Below are 16593 nucleotides of genomic sequence, written 5' to 3' on the forward strand. Positions count from 1 at the left end.
TGATGTTACTGAGGAACGTTAAGCAGAAGTGTAGACAGTTGGTACTCCTACTTGTAAAAACTTGAATGCTAAGTTCTTAGCAGATTTTCTGACTTTCATCATTGCTTATAATTCCAGAGAAAATACAAACAATACGAAAAATATAATAAAATATAAATAGATAATAATTCTAAAAGAACTATTTTCAAAAATGAATTTATTGAATGATTTATTGGATTGACTGAACTCACTTATTTTACTTATCCATAGATAGATTTGATGGCAACAGCATAAATTGCAAAGCAGTTTGCATCTATACATAAATGTTCAGTGGATATCCGTGCAGGACCTACTGTCAGGGCCGAATTTTCCTATAGGCTAACTAGGCTTCAGCTCAAGAGGGACCAACATTCAAAATGATAGCAAAATTAAAATTACACTATTTTAAAAACATAAATATAAATTAACATTTAACATATTAATATATATCACAGTAGTGATGTATTTTATTATTTCTCATGTAATTTGCAAACTTAAAAATGGGAGGTCCCTTATAAGTGGAATAGCCTAGGGCCTTTTTTCATCTAATTCCGGCCCTGGTCTTAAACACCCTCTTTTCACAGAAGTAACCTTAATCTAATTTCCCTGGAAAATGGTTCTAGATAAAAGTTACAGATCTCGTATGCGAGGTGAGCTTAAAGAAATCGTAGGAGCCGTGTTCGCCAAAAAAGAAATCTGATCTTTAACTTCAAATATCTCAAAAACTACTCGATGGACTATGTTGATATTTCACCTGTATATAAAGACAACTTGTGTCTATAATTGTATAAAATTTCGTAAAAATCTGTCGAGTTGTTAACGAGATATTTAGAGTTAAATTTTCGTTTCGTTTGAAACAGTGAAATATTTAACTTCAAATATCTCAAAAACTACTCGATGGATTTCGTTTATATTTCACCTGTATATGAAGACAACTTGTGTCTATAATTGTATAAAATTTCGTAAAAATCTGTCGAGTTGTTAACGAGATATTTAGAGTTAAATTTTCGTTTCGTTTGAAACAGTGAAATATTTAACTTCATATATATCTCAAAAACTACTCGATAGATTTCGTTTATATTTCATTTGAATATGGAGACAACTTGTGTCTATAATTGTATAAAAGTACATAAATATCTGTAGAGTAGGAAACGAGATATTTAGAGTTAAATTTTCGTTTTGTTTAAAATAGTTTAACTTCAAATATCTCAAAAACTACTGGATGGATTTTGTTTATATTTCACCTGTATATGGAGACAACTTGTGTCTATAATTGTATAAAATTTCGTAAAAATCTGTCAAGAAAGAAACGAGATATTTAGAGTTATATTTTGGTTACGTTTCAAACAGTAAAATGTTTAACTTCAAATATCTCGAAAACTACTCAATAGATTTTGTTTATATTTTACCTGTATATGGAGAAAACTATTGTCTATAATTGTATAAAATTGCGTAAAAATCTGTCAAGAAAGAAACGAGATATTTAGAGTTAAATTTTGGTTTCGTCAAATTTCTAACCTTCTTATTTCTCTCTTATTTGTACAATTTCAATGATTTCTGTACCGAATGACAGAGAAATGTTTTCTCTATTAGCAACATAAATTGCACTTTTCTAGTACGAATAGTTACAGAGATATTGAAGGTTTAATTTTTAGAGGTTTTCAAATGCGTGCATTGAAATTTGTGATATATATCACAGTAGTGATTTTTGTATTATTTCACATGTAAATTTTGGTTTCGTTTGAAACAGTGAAATCTTAAACTTCCAATATCTCAAAAACTACAAACTTAAAAATGGGAGGTGAAAGGGCCTTATGAGTGAATAGCCTAGGGCCTCTTTTCATCTAAATCCGGCCCTGCCTACTGTAATAGTATTTATTTGATTTATAGGACTCACGTCCTGTCTTAAATACAGTTGGGTACAGCATAAATTAATACAAATATATACAAATATAAGCTCAAAAAAAACTGAAAGACACACTTTTAATTATGTCATTGAAATAAGCTCAAAGGAATAGCTCCTTTGTGGTATTTCATGGTATTTTTTAAGTCCTTGAAAATAAGTAAAAAAGATAAATAAAGCCAAAATAATTAAAAAAGAAGTAAAATACAAAACATAAATTAATTTTTTAACTTATTAACTCCTCTCGTAAAGAGAAACATTCACACAGATAACAGAATACAGTTTTCATTACAGCTCTACTGCACTGTGTTAACGCAAAAGGTAAACTGAAAGAAGCCCTGATCTTATACTTTTCACGGATGCTAAAATATGCAGGACAAACCATGAATATATAGTACAAATCCTCTTTTAGAACATTTCCACATAAAAGGCAGTTACTGTTTAAATCTATTCTGTAAGTGCTATTTTTTAATTTTAATGAAAATGTGTATTTATTAATTGTCTTAAGTTGAGCAAATAAACGTGTGTATGAAATGGGTAATTGAGTAAGGAGATATTGTTGCGGGATCGAGCTATTGTTGTATAGCCATGCAGTTACCCACTGTCTAAAGCATCAATCTTGAACTTAGCATTTCGGACTTATGGTATCTATCATCTTTTCTCTCCAGCAATTTGAAAATTGAAGTCCAGCAACGAAGAGGTAAGAACAATTTGAAAATTTTACAAATTAGAGAATAAGTCCTAAGATTTCAAATATTTGGCCCAGTTATATTGGGGAGGGTGTGTCCAAAAGAAACCTTAAACTTTAAAGTTGGGCAGGGCTATGGATCTTATTGTCCGAAAACGTCTACAACATTAATGTATTCAGTTTCACAAGGTCGTCTGCTCAAGAATAACAACTGCTTTTAGTGGGGGAATCAAAGGGTTATTCTTTTTCTCTTTTTTTTACGTTTATATTGAGTCCCGCTACATAACTGGTGGGAGTTTAAATCAACAAGGTGGGATTGTCACTTTTTTAGCTCTGTTTTTGTGTACTTTGTGCACTGAATTTGAAATATTATGTTAAACACTTGGGACACTAAGAGTCGTCTTACGTAAAACACTTAATGTGGGTAGGCGTATCAAGTAGTTTTGTCAAAGTTAGACCGAGAAATAAGTAGTATTCAGGAGTATTTGATTGCGAAATAGATCATATAAACACTCGCTTTAATTTGAAATATCATGCTGAGTCGACAGTTTCACTCCTATTGTAGTTTTGCGAAGGTAAAGGAACCTTTTTATAAGGTAGTCAGAGTTGAGCTAATTTTTCAGTAGTAACTTCTCAAGCTTCTTTACTTCGCCATACTTTCTTGCCAAGGTTACTTCTGGAGATGTTTGCCTTCTCCTCCTTCCCACTTTCATCAAAAATAAATGATATTCACTTTTATTTCGTTTTAAATTTATATTTAGAATCTGGCGCAAATTAAGTACAGTTACAGAGGAAGGTTGAACTTTGTTTAAGAAGCTTAAATAACTTTCCTCCTCTAAGAAAAATATAAAATTGTACCATATTTACAAAATTTCAAATTTTAGTAAATATCTGTTTTATCTTTTTATCTGTTTTTACAATGTTAAGAAAAAAGTACACAATATAAAGGACGATAAATCCAAATGTTATTAGTTTCATATTGCCTTGTTTCAGACATTTAAATTTTAGTAAGAACCTATTGAGATTACACCAGCAAATAGGACCTGTCTAAAGATCTATCATATATTATTACAATTGCATTATAACTGCTATATCCATTTCTGGCATTTGCTTTGAGGGTTTATTTTATTTTTTTAAAATTATTACAGACCTATAAATACTCATATCAGATACACTGTTAAGGACCATATTGCAACATACGAGGAGCAAGTTAAATAAAGTAGGCCGTAGTTATGACGACCTTTGGATACACCCAAAAATCCCCTACCCCACAATTTGACGTCTCACCGTCTTTAGCCTTCCACGCAGATGTTCCTTCCGAAATAATTCTGTAAGAACCATCTTAGCCATTTCATTTCTTCACGAACCTTTAACGAAAAATGCAGATCGTTGACACTCAGGCGCAGGATGTTATTCCCTCTTGTGATCATAGAACCATAGATTTTGATTATTTTCCTCGAGAAAAAAGTGGAATACCTCTTATTAGAGGTTAGTATCTAATTTTTTATTTTTATTTTTTAATTTAAGCGATGGAATAATAAAAGATCAGACAATCCTTGTAGGGGTTTTTAGCAGGACCATCTCTGAAGTTAATTTAATTCTTTAAATTTCTTTTAAGTAACAATTAACTAAATTTTCTATCTTAATTTTGTTCATGACCATTCAGCGGCCAAGATTTTTTTGAAATTGCATTTAGCATAAAGCATCAATATTACCTAGAAATACTCAATTTTATCAGATGTCGAAACTTCCAAGAGAATTTGTCGATATTGCCTATTATTCTTATTCAATTGTTAGGCTGAATTTACTGTAATGATCATAAACTTATGGATTTAATAAATATAGCTATTTGATTACAAACTACCGATATTTGTAACATTTTTGGTAGCAAGTATAAATGAACCAGAATTTTGCTTCTTTTGTATTATTAAAAATAACTCAACATGTCAATGAATCTGCATTGACTACTAATCAGAAGATTTATTAATTCTTTTTAAATTAAAACGCGTCAACAACTGAGAACATTGATGTACGTAGCCTTCTAAAATTGCCCAACTTTGTTTTTTGTTAATAGAGTTCTGAAGGAGATGCGGTGTTAGTTTCATTTTTGCTGCTGCATAATGGCATTTGTAGCTAAATAACATTCTGAAGATGACAACTGCTGATGGAGAACGAGTGATTGTCCCTTCTTGCTGTATTCTAAAAAGAGGAAATAATTATTTATGGTTTAATTGTTAAATCATTACAGTTAGGTTGTTCTCTCAAACGATTCTACATCTACTTAATGATTATGTCCAGTGGAAAACTTCCTTCTTATTGTAACTCAATTATTTGCAAATTTAAAAATTCTGTTAGCTTCTCGAATTAAACTATAAAAAACAAATTAAATGATTTCAACTACTAAATAATTTTAAGTATATCTGTAGAAATTTTTGTTAAAAATTATCTATTTAAATTTTTGCGACCCCCTAGTGTTCCTATGATAAATAAGTGGCCTGTTATCTTAAGATGAAACCGCTCCCTAGGGGCAATGCAACCCATATCACACTTAAGTGGTCACTTATGTCAAAAAAAACAGTTCGTGCCAAAACAGTTAACGTATAAAACACACCTATGGTTTTGACATTTCAAAACACCCCAAGGCTAATAATCTTGACGTATTTCTTTTTCATTTACAGCTTATTCCTTTTATACTAATGAAACTAAATTTTATTGGGCTCGTACCTAAATAACATTTTTGCTTTAAGACTCTTAAACAAAAAAATATTTCAAGTAATTTCTGACAAATAATAAAAGTAAATAATTAGATTAAAATTCAATGAGGCTCTGTTACTGAGAAATTATTTCGTAAGGATCCTCTTATTATTAAGAGTCTTAATTAATATGTCCTCTAATTTATTAGTTACTGCAGCATTCTCCAAACTTTCGAAACTATCCCCTAGTTCAAGGTGCTTCCTTCCTACTAGTAAACATTCAATATCAGCGAGGTCATTGACCAGTTACCTCATGATATGTTGACCATTACCTCTTTTGAGTTTGATTTCTAGTAGTGGTATTTTGGCTACTTTAGGAATGGTATTTAAAAACGTACTTACCGAAATTGTTCAAACATCACACCACACGGCAACACATGTCCCACACAGCAGGACGTACGACTATGAATGAATAGAGAAAGTGAACTTGAACCCAATTCTCCTATTTTATCAAATTTCCTGTAATGGTAACTAGTTACCATTCTACTAGCAAAATACTTTCGAGATCTACAATGCAGAGCTATTTGGTTAGAGATGTACAAATAACGCGCCCCCTTTTGCAAAGTGGCCAAAAAACTTGAAGAGCACCATACTTTTTTGTAATGCAATTTTGTAATTCATCTAATTTAAATGGTAATTTGTTAAGTTTATATACATAAACTGTGACCCACATTTTATAACCATATACCTATTACACAAAATTTGTTACCATCGCTTAAATAAACAATTACTTTACTAAAAAAAAATTCACCTGTTCTGAGTTAATTAATTAATGGAGTCACGATTTGTAGTAGGAATTAACCAGATTGATAATGGATTAAATTTAATCATTTTAGGTTTAAAATGGATAAGCGTCTGTAACAAATCTCTCAAAGAAAAAGGAAACAGAGATTAATAATGAAGCAAGTTTTGCTTGAAGTTCATTCATATCATTACATTGTACTGTAATTATAATAATATTTTCACAATGTTCCTGTTTATCTGTGTATTTTTAATCTTTTTAATCGCCTTAATATTAATTTTATATTTGTACCATTTTTTTTTGTGCCCTCTTGTTAACTAGATTGTAAAAGAAAAATTAAAAATATTAAATAAACCAGATATTGTGGGCTGTCGAAGATAACCGCAATAGTGAAAGAAGTTATTTAGCTAGGTGTTCAGTTAAGGCGTCTTTTTCTGAGATCATACTTTAATCATAATAATCTACCTCCGGACAGTTAGCTGTCGTGGTTCTCAGGACGAGAAACCGTAAGTGCAGCGAGCTGGTCTCTAACCTGGAACTTCAGCATGCAAATCCATCGTACTAACCACTTGTCTAATGTTTCCATAGAAGTTCAGTATTATTGATACATTTTCTGAAACTTATGCGAGTAAATTTAAATGTGACTTAGTAGAACTAATAAGTTTTTTATAATTTAATTTCTCAAAAACTTTAAATTTTATTTTTTTAATGATTAATTTTTCTTTAAAAACATTTTGAACTAAATTTACAAAATTCGTATAAATGTTTAATATTCTGTGCAATGTGCTTTTAGCTGAGCGGCACTCCCTGCCAAAAAATAAAAATAAAATAAAAGCACTACCTTGTTCATACGGAGTTGTAGGAGAATCTAGTTCTGTGGGACAGCTGCAGGCGTGCCTTGGTCACCCCCAACTTCACTCTTCCTGGACTCACTAGACTCTCCTTATCCAATATTACACAATATTTCCAAACTATTTCTTCTTTAAAAGGTCATTTTTCCTTAAAAAAAAAAATCTTTTGTTTTTATTATCGTTCTAAAATTTGTCTTTATAAGTTTGGGTGTGAGTTATAATATGGATAATTTGCAGCAACTTCTAACGTTTTCTAACACAAATCTAACTTCTAACTCATTCAAGAGGAAGTTTAAAAAATCTCTTGTGAACACCCATGGTATTCCTTTGCTAGTTATCTTAAAGTTCTGACTAAAATATTTCTTTATACTTCCTATTTTCGAGACATATTGAATTCATACCAATATTATACGGTTTCTAAAACTATACTATGATGGAACATTTAAGAAAGTTTAGCACAACAACTCCCTGAAATGCTCCAAATCTATGTTTAAGAATTACAGATCGAAGTGTATAGAAAATCCTAGAAGTCATTTTTCGAGAAAATCTCAAAAAAAGAACAATCAAATGAGAAGAAAGGTTATTCCGGTTCATGAATGTTTATTTAAACTCGACTTTAGTACACTTTTAATCCATCTTTAAAAAGTTCATAAGAGATAGCACCGTATATTATAAAAAAATTATATCCTATTTCTCCTAACCTCCTATTTCAGAAATACTGCTAATCGAAGTTTGATAAAAAAGTAGTTTCTTCAAATAAAAGTATTTGACTTATGTATTTATAATCACTATTCAAAGATTTTCGGAAAAATCTCCAAGTAATATCGCGCTTCCAATAAACTGATATATTTTTTTATTTAAAATTTTGTTTTAAATATTTTAAATTTAAATTACATTTTCGACGATTCAAACTTCACTCTAGACTTCTTGACAAACGATCTAAACTTTCATTAAACAACAAACGACTAACCTACACCATGATACTCAAACCTGTCTGGACATACAGAATGAAACTTTGGGGCTCAGCCAAAGCTTCAAATATCTATAAAAATCCAATCCTTCCATTCAAAAACACTCCGTCGAATCTGCTAATACTCCTTACTTTGTATCAAACTCTACCTTGCACCGAGATTTCCTTGTTCCTTATGTTTCAGATTCCGTTACATTAAATTTCATATATCAATCATCTCACATCCTAATCAACTAGTATTCCAACTTACTTCATTATCTGGAAATACTCCAAGACGGTTGAAGCGCAGGTGGCCACGCGATCTATCCTATGAAGTAAGTACCAGTGGACGATAGTGAACTATACCACTTTGGAAGTTCCACCAATGGGTGAATTCTCCCCTCACATTTCTCATGCTTATACTTGTGTCATGTTGTATCAGCTTCACTTATTGCAGAAATATACTGCAGTTGTGAAAGAAAATAAAGTAAAAAAACATTTATAAGTTAGATCTGATTCTTCATAAAAATTTTGCAGGTGGCAAGACAGCTCCATTATACAAAAGAGACAAGCTTAGTTGAAAGCCTAACTACCCTCGACTCCCAAAAGTATCCTTAATTGAAAGGTTTCATATAAAAGTTATTTATCTACATATTATTTACTACAATTTTTTTTCTTTAAAGCTAGTAGTCATTAATGAGACTTGTAGTTTAGTTATTCCCAATTGAAAGCAATAGTGAAGATTATTAGGAAATTCAACTCTTATAAACTCTTGGTCCACTGAAATTCTCCTGTTGTCTCGGAGAAATTCTGGATATTAAATTCTAAACCACTGACTAGTTGAAGGAAATTCTATAACCTGATATTGATATTTCAATGGGTAATTTCAAAATGAATTTCACAATTAGAAGATAGTTATTTCGTTTTAGAAGATAATTAAAAATAACCAAAGAAATAGTGAAGAGTAGTAGGGATGATCGGCCAAGGCCCTTAACCAGCCGCACCCTCCGCCAAAACAACTGACCTTTTGGGTGGATTCGGAGCAACCAATTATAATGCAACTTAAATTATAATGTCAAGTGGGAATTAAATTTCAGTAGACCTCACTTAACCTTAAATCACTTAAATTTCGTATTTTAATATAAACTGAATTAGATTTGATAGGACTATCATTAACTGTAATATGTATGACTTAAACTCAACCTTGATGCTGTAAGATTATTGCCGAATTGTTAATTTTAGTTTTAATAAAAATACATTTTTCTTTAGTGTGTTTTTCTATAAAAGGTGAGCGGTATAAATTGAGGGCACTTCATTAAAGGTTCTTATCGCCATGAGATTAAAATTAAACCGAGGCAGCGGTTGAGTACAATAGAATTGAACTTGAACTTAACTGAACTATCTCTACTTTCTCATTCTATTGGTTGAAGCTAGTTCTGCGATCCAATCAAATTTACCATGTTGATATTTCAACGAAAATCCACTCTTTAAGAACCCCTGAATTCTTCTGTTTTTCTTTTTTTTTTAAACTGATATAAGTCCCCTCGCTGTCACATCTGCGGATAGCAGACAGTATGATTATTTTTGTTTAAATATTTAAATTAAATTATTTAAATAAAGTAGGGAAAAAACGAGCTTGTCCATTAATTCAGATAAAACAGTCAAGGATTACGAATTAACAAACTAATGATCTGTTTCTCGATTCAAATCAATTAAATTGGGTAACAGAGGCTATTTAGGCCAAACGGTTTCATTTAAAGATAGAATTTTACTGACCTGCAGAAGGTACTGGAGCATGAAAATTATTTTGAAAACCAATATGCCCCTTTTTCACAAAACTATAGCCTATCAAATATGCATTGTCCGCTGTTTGGCTTAACTTGTTCCTTCTGTTAGAAAAATGTCCATCGTCTTCAAGACACCCAGAGAGAAATTGAAACAAATGTTTTAAATCTTACCCGTCGAAACAAGATAAAGAATAGAGAGTTGAAAAATATACAGAGGCAGTAAAGAAGATGAAATGGCAATGGGCAGGACATATTGTGAGACAGATTGACGAAGAGGGTTACAGTGTTGTACCAGAAAGAAGAAAAGGCAGACAATACTTGAGATGACAAAATGTAGCGTGACTTGGGATAAGAAAAACTGGAGAAACTATGACAGGCCTCTGCCCAAAAATAAGCAAACTTACTTAACTATAAATTTCTCTAATTATCTCATAAAATAAAATCTCAGGCCCATACTAGAAATCGAACCCACATTTTTGAAAAGTCTCAATTTCAGAAAACATTAATATTTCTTAAATGCCCGACTGCTTAACATAATCCAAGAGCATGTTGTCGAATTCCAATACTTTGTACAGAAAGGTTTAATCTTTCCTTTCCAAGTGGATTTTTTTAAAGATAATGACAAGCATAAGGTCCAGTTATATTTTCTGTGAGGAGTAAATCTTCAAGCAGTGTGAGGAATAATGTAACTCCGAATAAAAGGAACGTGTATTTTGTTGAAAAGTACCCATAATCGGATTATGCCTGATTAATTCTATATAATTCAGGATGGTCCTTGAATCAACTAGGGGTTCGATAATCTTTATTTTTATCAAAACTTAGTTTTTTTTCCTTATATACTGAATAAGAAAATACAAAGTCGCAATATTACTCGAAATTATTTCACTTACATAACTACCTCATGTTCAGCTCCAAATTAGGGGGCACATTCCAATAAGTTGTTAATTCAAGGACAGTTGCCAATGTTTCCACCCGCTGCGCCTAAATTTCTGGTAAAATATTGTTGAAACTAGATAATGTATCTTTTCATCGAGGTATTTCTTCTGGAAAAATCTTCATTCTTTCAAATTGGAAGAATTTAGTGACTGGCCAAGACAGATGTTTTGGCCTTATAATTAGGATTTACCATTAACAAAGCAAGTCCCGTACAAAAAAAAAAAAATGATTCTATAAATGAACGGAAGTTATTTCAGCTAGAATTGTTCTCAATAATTATTCTATATTCTAAAAAAAATTAATACTCTTTAGGTAACAAGATGAACATGTTTTAATATAAAACTGACAAGTGCTGCTATCTAAATGTAGCATGAAATATTAAAGATCAATCCAAGCACTAGTGCACTCTTTAAAAATACAACTAACTTATGAAGATTTTAAAAATTATTCAATAAGTTTTTTTCTTTTGATTAATAGATTGCTCTTGTACCTGATTTTATTAAAGTATGTCTTAAAGTAGTCTTATTTACAGCATATTAACGGAGATTCCTCACTTGTTCATTAAAGTATTCAAATAAAGTTCTGCCTCACATGGAAATTAGTCTTACTTAGTTAGTGGAAGCACTTTATTTCTTGATATATATTTATATTCAAAAAAGAAGAAAAAGAAAAACATTGTTAAAAAAAATTCTCATATTGGTTTAAAATAACATTTTTCCATTATACCTGTTATTTATGAATTCACCGAATAAACAACAAAACTTTCTGTAGCCTTTTAAAAATAACAAGACGGATTCCCAAACCGTAGCCAGCTAACGTGTTAAGGGCTCTGTGAATATTGTGAAGAGGTTTTCACTTGCTAATAATAAAACCAAACCATTCAAAACGTTCTCTGGGAGGATGTACAATCCTGGAAGACTGACATTGATGTGCCAAACCGCTGGCCAACAGCTACTTCGGGGCCAATGAAATGAAGTAAGGCCCTTCTGACCATTTCCTCGATACTCAATACTCTCCATACGAAGAACTCCTTTGCAACAAATAGTTCTTACAATCTACTGCTACATTCCAGAACAGTTCTGGCGGTGAAAACAGGAGAAAAACGAAGCATCCTGACTGTTTAAAAAGAGCTAACACCTTTTTCCAGGTTCGCTCATCCGAAGCACAACAAAGAATTGCATAAACCATAAATATTATAGATTTTACAACCATTGAATATAACTTCCGCGATTATATTCTTATACTTACCTACAATTCTTTGACAATGGCAGATGAAAATGATATTTCTTTTGTTTTAACAAATTCTAACCAATTTAGTTGCTGTCAAGATCTATCCCCCAACAGACAGCTTCACTGTTTTCAATTTTGAAGAAAAGATCCTACCAACTTGGAAGAGTTAATCCTAAGAACTTTCTCCTGTGAATTAACCATATAACTTGTGACTTACGTGGGTTGATCGAAATTGAGGATTAACCTGTAACTAATTAAGAACCATATTAAGGACACTTGGCATATTGAAAGAGGATATTAAGTGGGTAAATTCAATCATTGAATATGCATTAAAGATACTTCGGAAATAATTTTTGAATGGTCATTAAAATATCTCTTCTTTTTTTTTTTACAGTCAACGTACTAAAGCTTGGTGTATTTCTTTACTCAAGTAGGAAGCCTTGTCTTCATTGTCAGGTTGTTCGTGTGATAAAAGGCTAATTGTTTTGTTGGAAAACAGTATCCAATTACAGATTGTTCTGGGAGAAAAAAACAATCTTTGAATCTTTCAAGAATGTAGTATTGTGTTCATTTAGTGTTGTTCGGCTGGAATGCCTGCAGGTGCAAAGGCCCTCAATAAATGGCTAGTCCATTCGCCCTGTGTGTCATAAAGTGAAATTTGAAATTCCTCCAAGTTTAATTTTTCTAAAGGATTCTCAACTATTGCAGCTTTTGCTACTAGATAAACCTGTTTTAATTATTTATCAGTAATTATATACTTTCTAAGGAATGAAGATTATAGATTATAGAGCTAAATGTTATTATACTGTTTTATACTTATTTAATAATATTATTTACAGAAACTAATTATTTCTTTCAGAGTCGAACATGACAAAAATTTAAAAAAATCTATCTCTTCTATAGTTTGTAATTTCATAAATTGCAAAAGTTAGAAATTGTAGTTTACAAATATATCACAATTTTCTATTATTCCGGAACAAGGACAGTATCTATCTTTTGTAGATTCTGTTGTACTTGAAGATATCATTTCCTTTCTATTTGTACAAAATGTCAACCATACCTCTATTACCTTCAAAATAACTTTGTTTTTCCAAATTGACAAATATTCTTCAATAAAACTTTAGATTAAATATATCCATTTAAACTAATTTGTTATTATTTGAGATGATTTGAAGGATATAGCAGAAGAGGATGTAGCAAAGAAAGTAAAGTGTGTATTGCTAACAGTTATTGAGCAATCTTGCAAGTAAGTGGTGAGAATACATGGCTAGCTGGATAACATGCTGTAGTTACAACATTGCAAGCTAACTCTAGGATTAGTCCCCTTCGGATTTCTAAGTGTTAGAGTTTAAATAAATCTTTTTTAAATTACTGTTTCCTGTTTACAACTCCTAACCCTTTTTATTTTATTTCGTAATGGATTTTGGTTACTTTTAACCTATAAATTTAATTTTTTTTTATCCTTTTAACACACTTTACTCTCAGTACAAGAAAAGAAACCTTTAATATCCGTTGTTACTAATTTGCTACAGACTACAGTAATGTTTATAATAGGTAAGTTCATCGCGACTTAATCGATAAACTGAGGCTCTACGAGGGTATCAATGTTTGGCTTCAGAAGAGAGTCAGTATTTCTGGATCGGTAATAAAGTCTTGCAAAACAAAAATACACACAAAATTATGTCTAATAATCAGATAATCAGACAAATACATTTAAATCCACCAAATACCATTTATTTATAACAATAATCATTAAATGTTTTAAATAGAAATGATTTGTATGTAGAGCCTACTAATAGGCAACACTTGACTTGTGCATATTTGAAATCACTAGAATTCATGGCGTTACTTGTATTTGAAAAAATCTGGAATACTCGCACGACTTTTTCTTACCGCTGTTTACATAATGAAATTTTCTTGAATCGCAGAATTGGTAAAGAAAAATCATCGGAAATCACAATGTTTATTCGATAAAGTGGCGCTTCGGTCAACTATTATTCAGCCAGTTTGGAATTTTATTTAGATGTTTAATTCTTAATAATATTAAACATTTAGTGCGACCTCAACAACACAATTAATTGAGACTTTAAATCCTCACTTTTTTCCCCAGAATTGCCATAAATAGAATTTTCGTAGGGGAGAATTTTAAATAAAAGTTTTAGATTCACAATGAGCGTAAGAAACTCGTTAGAGCCATTCAATAAACTCAAAACATTCTTTGAGCAAAAAGGGCCTTTCGATTGTCTGCTTATTCCTCACTTGGCATTGAACAACAACAACAGAATTGACATTTTGATTTATGGGCTTAAAAAAATGAATGAAGGAACAAATTAAAAAAAATCTATCTGATTTAAAAAAAAAATGTTCAAGATAAGATGAAGTGGAAGTCAGAAGTAAGCTGTAGTAAGCAGAAGTAAACAAACATAGGACTAAATGTCCTCTTTTTCTTTTCTGCGATTTGTTTTACAGATTCTAATCTTGGTATAGAGAATGTACCCGATTATAAAGTTTTTAGAATTGCAACTTTAATCAGAGGGATTCTTTTGTTTCAAGTTTTTTCCCCTCATATTATCACGAAGATCATGTGCACATGAATTATGGTAATTTTATGAATACTGTTTCCGGGTTGATGGTCAAAGAGTTGTTGTGTCATGGACGGTAACACTAATAAAACAATAAATGACCTTGATGTATTGGCTTTCAACTTGTAAGAGATACTCGTAAAAAGAAAAGTAAAGTGAGAAGACTGTTGCATTTAATTGAGCGAATGTAACAATCAAAACGCAGAAAAACCTAGACTAACACATTCCCCAAGAGAGAAAGGTACATTAAGAACGTATGCATAAAACTTTGTGATTTTATCACATGAGTCAAAGAGAGGCTTTTATTCTTAAAATTACTTATTTAAATCCAATCTCAAATTTCACCAATTCATTTAAGCACTTCAAATTTGTTCAGCCAGAGCAAGGCGTTGGAGAATGAGATATGGAAACTAAAAAGATACCATGAGCTAAGTTACCGTAAGAGAGAATTTACAAAACGATAAGAAGTTTGGATAAAAAAGAATTAAGGAAAGAATGAAAACAGGGAGTGATTAGCTGCTTAACTGGAGAACTGCATCTAGTCAGAACTGAAGGAGTACTGAAGAAAAAGCACACAGACTCTTTTAGGGCAAGAATAGGTGCTATTTCACCAGAAAAGGAAGTGGATGAAGAAGATGAGCTGACAATGGAGTGGTAGCGGATAACAGCGAGGAGAAATGTGCTGAAGATAGAGAAGTAGCTGATTAAAGCGGAGATTGAAATATAGAAATGTATTTAATTGTAATTAAATATGGTTTAATTATTGTATTTAAACAATTGGTAGAAAAAAGACGATGTGTTTCTAAAATTATTCATATATATTTTTTGTACAATAAATAGTGTTAAAAGTTTTTGTAATGTTTATTTCTTAATTACGAAATTAATATGCTGAAGAGGAGGAAAATGAGCAAGCCAATTCAGGAATTTGGCTCTGCAGAACGACCTCGCTAACATTTCAGGATTGTTCTGAAAAACAAATAAGACTTCCAGAGACACTTATTTTGTGGTATAGAAGAAATAAAACTACAGAACATTGTATTCTTTTACGACTCCTTGTATGTTACACAATTAAAATACCAGCAGTTACTTAACTTGAAATGGAAACCAGATAACCAACCAGATTGGGTAGTCTACAAACAAATAGTTCAACATTATTTCCCAGATTATGTGATTATAATATATTTCTATTCATAACTTATACACATGTAAGTGTAACACTAAATGACGTCACAATGACCAATATTCCTTAACAACGAGCGTCTCCAAGTTCTCAAGATAATTTTGAGTAGCATCTTTGTTCACTAGTTGTAATTATAAACTACTTCTATATGCTCTATACTTTAGTTACTTTCTAAAAGTATCTTAATAATTCCATTCAAAGATTATTCCTAGATAAATTGCAACATGAATTCCCCATTCAGTATTTCCACAAAGAATGTTGAAAACTATTTTGGAAATAGATATGTAAGTGAACCTTTCAATTTTAAATCAGAGTTTGAATTTATTTAAAGAAATGTTAATTCCTACAGTTACACTTAAATTCTACTTTAACAATATTAAACATTGTAAAGAGAAATCCTAAAACTTAAATAAGGACGTATGATTCGAAATTATGGGGCCTAGCTTTTTCAACTAACCTTTTGCGGGATTTTGTTATAACTCTTATCAAATATCAAAAATAAAAAGAATTATTTTTTTATTAATTATATTAATCATTCCTGAAATTACATCTCTACAAATAAGAAGATTGATTGTTAATAAATAATTTGACTCAAGGTTCTTTTTCTTCAAATCGAAAAGCATTGTGAATCTACTTAGAGGACATTCTCTGTGATTACAATTTCTCTAGTAATTTATTACTTTGTCACGAAGTAATATTATCTATCCCTTTTGAGTATCAGTACTGCTGAATTAGCTAGATTTTCAAAGTGACCTCGCCAAAAAAAAAAAGTATTTTAACAAGAATCAATCCAGTAATTTTACTCGTACTAATTCTTATTTCTGCTATACATTTATTTGTATAGCTAAATGGCATGATGTTTTTCGTTGTTTACAGTCGATAAATTTGCCAAGTACCAAGTTTTTTATTTTGGCTAATCATTGAAATGTTAAGTGCACTTCAATCGCTTCTTTGTTGCTAATTGTTGCATAAAA

At 31.0% G+C, this 16593-nt stretch overlaps 2 long non-coding RNA genes across 2 annotated transcripts in view; one reads left to right on the forward strand and one right to left on the reverse strand.

The window, feature by feature from the left end:
- The first annotated feature begins 2342 nt into the window (after positions 1-2342).
- LOC141452465 (uncharacterized) lies at positions 2343-6925 on the forward strand. The gene is made up of 3 exons (XR_012457421.1): positions 2343-3184; positions 3758-4097; positions 4684-6925. It is a non-coding gene; the product is annotated as an uncharacterized lncRNA (long non-coding RNA).
- LOC141452466 (uncharacterized) overlaps positions 2488-16593 on the reverse strand; it is a 30088-nt gene continuing 15982 nt past the window's right edge. Inside the window, exons 2-4 of the long non-coding RNA XR_012457422.1 lie at positions 6946-7103; positions 6570-6723; positions 2488-4808 (exon numbers count right to left, since the gene is read on the reverse strand). This is a non-coding gene — a long non-coding RNA (uncharacterized lncRNA). The remainder of the gene's footprint in view (positions 4809-6569; positions 6724-6945; positions 7104-16593) is intronic.

The sequence above is a fragment of the Rhodnius prolixus genome, unplaced genomic scaffold (genome assembly GCF_049639745.1).
Source record: "Rhodnius prolixus isolate KJV_2025 unplaced genomic scaffold, Rpr scaffold_3, whole genome shotgun sequence".
In the NCBI taxonomy this organism is placed as follows: domain Eukaryota; kingdom Metazoa; phylum Arthropoda; class Insecta; order Hemiptera; family Reduviidae; genus Rhodnius; species Rhodnius prolixus.